This window comes from Microtus oregoni, unplaced genomic scaffold (genome assembly GCF_018167655.1).
Source record: "Microtus oregoni isolate MIOR12 unplaced genomic scaffold, Mior012 000054F_ref0000373, whole genome shotgun sequence".
Classification (NCBI taxonomy): domain Eukaryota; kingdom Metazoa; phylum Chordata; class Mammalia; order Rodentia; family Cricetidae; genus Microtus; species Microtus oregoni.
In genome coordinates this window covers 2,054,778-2,058,656 of record NW_024543830.1, presented here as the reverse complement: position 1 = coordinate 2,058,656, position 3,879 = coordinate 2,054,778, and the positions used below count along the sequence as shown (strand labels likewise).

At 45.7% G+C, this 3,879-nt stretch overlaps 1 pseudogene; it reads left to right on the top strand.

The window, feature by feature from the left end:
* The first annotated feature begins 1,246 nt into the window (after positions 1-1,246).
* Positions 1,247-2,068, top strand: LOC121437791 (annotated as a pseudogene).
* The last annotated feature ends 1,811 nt before the right edge of the window (positions 2,069-3,879 follow it).

Here is a 3,879-nt window from a genome sequence, read left to right as displayed (position 1 = left end):
TACCCATATGTCTTATCTCTGCTTTGCCACGTGGCTTGGTATCTTTTCTCAGTACGGCATGTCCATCTTGCTTCTCTCTGCCCAGAAATAGGTGCCCTTTTCACAACTGAGCTCTTCTAATCTGTACCTCTTGTGGCTGAATTCTCTGTTTATTCAGTTTAAAATCCTAAATAACTAAGAGAATCTCCTCTTTGTATTTTTTTTCAGGAGAAATTTACAATCCCCAACAGGGTAAAATTTTCTGTACCACATTAAGTATTTTTTTCCTAAGGTATCTGTATCAGAAGCAACCAATAAAATTTCATTCACATCATGATATATAATATATTGAAGAAATTATTTACATGTCACTTCCAGTTTTGATTTACAAAACATTGACATAAGGTTGGGCTACCTAACTTTTTTTTTTTTTTGTGGGAGGATATTCCAATGATATCATCTCCCTGGCTGGCATTGTTTACAGCAGAAACTGTAAAAGCATATTTTTCTCTATCCCATTCTTGTAAAGGAACAGTAAACAGCAACCCTGCAAATCAGTAACTACACTAGGCCAATCTTTGGGTAATAAAGAAGGTAAAGGAATCACAGGCCACAAAGATCCCATAGGTTGAATTATCTTATTAATAGCTCTCAAATCAGCCATCATTCTCCATTTTCAGATCTTTTTTATTACAAATACAGGAGAATTCCAAGGCTAGTAGTTTCCTCTCTGTGCTTAGCATCTGACTATTTTGCACCAGTTGCTCAAGCAACCATAATTTTTCTTTAGTTATGCAGGCTTCCTAGTCACCATTTTAAATCCAGCCTTGATGTGAAGGTCTGTGCCTAGTTTGATTGGAACTTGTTGTGCCATGCTTGGTTGGCATCCCTGGGAGGCCTGCTCTTTTCTGAAAGGAAACAGAGGAGTGCATCTGGGGGAGAGGGGAAGATAGGGGAAGGGACTGAGAGGAGAGAAGGGAGGGGAAACTATAGTCAGAATGTAATATATGAAAGAAGAATAAGTAAGTTTAGAGAGAGATGGCTGGCAGTGGTTGCAGGCACCTGTAACCCAGCACTCAGGACGCAGAGGCAGGTGGATCACTGTGTTCAAGACCAGTCTGGTCTACAGAGTGAGTTCCAGGACAGCCAGGGCTACACAGAGAAACCTTGTCTTGAAAAACCAAAGGGACTTTCCACGCTGCCCCGGGACGGGTCCGTACGGCGTTGTTCTTGATTCCCTATGTAACTTAAAGGAAAACTTAACACAATGCCCAGAGCCCTTGATGTCCTGCAGATGAAGAGGAGGATGTCCTCAAATTCCCCGCTGCAGGAACCCACTTAGGTGGCACCAACCTGGACTTTCAGATGGAACAGTTCATCTACAAAAGGAAAAGCGACGGCATCTACATCACCAACTTGAAGAGGACCTGGGAGAAGCTGCTGCTTGCAGCTAGGGCTATTGTTGCCATTGAGAACCCTGCTGATGTCAGCGACATCTCCTCCAGGAGCACTGGGCAGCAAACCGTGCTGAAGTTTGCTGCCGCCCCTGGAGCCACTCCGATTGCTGGCCGTTTCACCCCAGGGACCTTCACTAACCAGATCCAGGCAGCCTTCAGGGAGCCACGGCTTCTAGTGGTGACCACCAATCCCTCACAGAGGCGTCTTATGTGAACCTGCCCACCACTGCCCTGTGTAACACAGACTCACCTCTGCGCTACGTGGACATCACCTCTCATGCAACAACAAGGGATCTCAGTGGGTCTGCTGTGGTGGATGCTGGCCCGGGAAGTACTCCGCATGCGTGGCACTATCTCCTGTGCGCACCCATGGGAGGTTATGCCTGATCTTTACTTCTATAGGGACCCAGAGGAGACTGAGAAGGAAGAGCAGACTGCTGCTGAGAAGGCTGTGAGCAAGGAGGAATTTCAGGGCTCCTGAGTTCACTGCTGCTCAGCCAGAGGTGGCTGACTGGTCTGAGGGTGTGCAGGTGCCCTCGGTACCCATCCGGCAGTTCCCTACTGAAGACTGGAGTGCCCAGCCAGCCACTGAGGATTGGTCAGCAGCTCCCGCAGCACAGGCCACCGAGTAGTTGGAGCCACCACTGTGGGTCCTGAGCTCCTCTGCAGACACCTGAGCAAAGAGAAAAAGGGGAGAAGGAAAATAAAGTTCCTACAAGCTGTCAAAAAAAAAAAAAAAGAAAGAAAAGAAAAAAAGAAAAAAAAAAAGAAAAACCAAAGGGGAGAGAGAGAGGAACAGATTATATAATTATTTCAGTGGAAGCAGAAGTAAACTGTAATAACATTTAACAACCATTTATGAGCAGATTATTTAAAGATTAGTGCACTGGGAGGCTGGAGAGGTGGCCCCTTGGTTGGCTTAGAGCACTCATTCTTGCAAGGGACTTGGGTTTGGTTCCCAGCACCCCCGTGGTGATCACAGCCCTGTGTGACTCCAGGTCAGGAGCTGTGATCTGGCGCCCTCTGCTGGGGGATTTGTACACCTTTGGAAGGTGTATTGTTGAGATTGGTGTAATAAAATGTTGAGCCAAGAACTAGCTAGGCAGGAGGTATAGGCAAGAATTCAGGGCAGAGAGAGGAAGGAAGGAGGAGATGAATGCAGGACTGTGAAAGAGGCCACGGAGTCATGGAGAGGAAATAGAAGGCGGAAGGCAGAGAGGGGTAACGCCAAGTGACGGAATGTGGCTTAATATAAACGGGTTACTTCAAGTTATAAGAGCTGGTTGGGTACAAGCCTAAGATAAAGGCAAAACATTCATAATTAATAAGAAGACTCCATGTCTTCATTTGGGAGATGGCTGGTGGGACAGAAAAAGACTCATTACTGTCCCCTTCTGGAGCACCAAGGACACAAGGGTTACATAAACATTCATATGGGCAAAATACCCATACACACAAAATAAAAATAAGGTTTAAAAATCATTTTAATTAGTAGAACACATGCATAGCATGCACAAAACTTGGGGTTCAATCTGAGCAGTCCCCAAAAAATGCATAGTTAATATGACTGCTCACAAGGAAAAATCCTAAAAGATGTCATACCCACATTAAAACTAATGGCATAGCTAGGCGTGGTGGCGCCCACCTTTAATTCTAGCACTAGGGAGGCAAAGGAGAATGAATCTCTGTGAATTCCAGCCAATCTTGTTGGTTTAGGACAGCCAGAGTTACATAATAGAGAGACCATATCTCCAAAAAAAAGACAGTGAAATATGGAATACTATTTAGAAAAACATACAATACTGAGGAAAAAATGATTATGAAAAGTAAATACTTAAGCCTGTTTTAAAATAAAAGAAACCACAAATATAGATTAGAAAACATCTTAAAACACACACGCCTATGACCTCTCCAGATAAGGGTTTTTAACCAGGGTTAAAGTCCCCGGCATGAATCACTCCTGTGGCGCAGGCCTCAAATCCAATCAAAGAGCGGCTGGTTAACCCAGACCAGCCACACCACCATCGTGCCTGTGGGTGCATCTGGTCAGGCAGCTTGTTACTGCGGCTATGACATTCACCACTCTACGAGTCCACCCATGGGTCTCCTCCCCCAGGGGGGACCTGCATGGTACCTTTTGGCTACAAAAGCTAGCCACTAGGAAAGAAATTTCCAGGCCAGTTCCAACTTGGTTTCTCTATTGTGCAACCAAAGTGTGACAGAACACTACAGACCCCCTGCCTCTGCTCCAGAGCTCTGAGGTCACAAGCATGCAGCACCGTACTGTTTGGGAAGTGCTGAGGGTCAAAGCCAGGACTCTGGACCTGCCAGCCAAGGAGTCTGCCACCTGAGCGACACCCTCAACTTGTACCCCACCATTCTGAAGGGGTCAGAGTAGGGAGTATTGAAACAAGTACTCATGCATAACTGACTTTTCTACTCA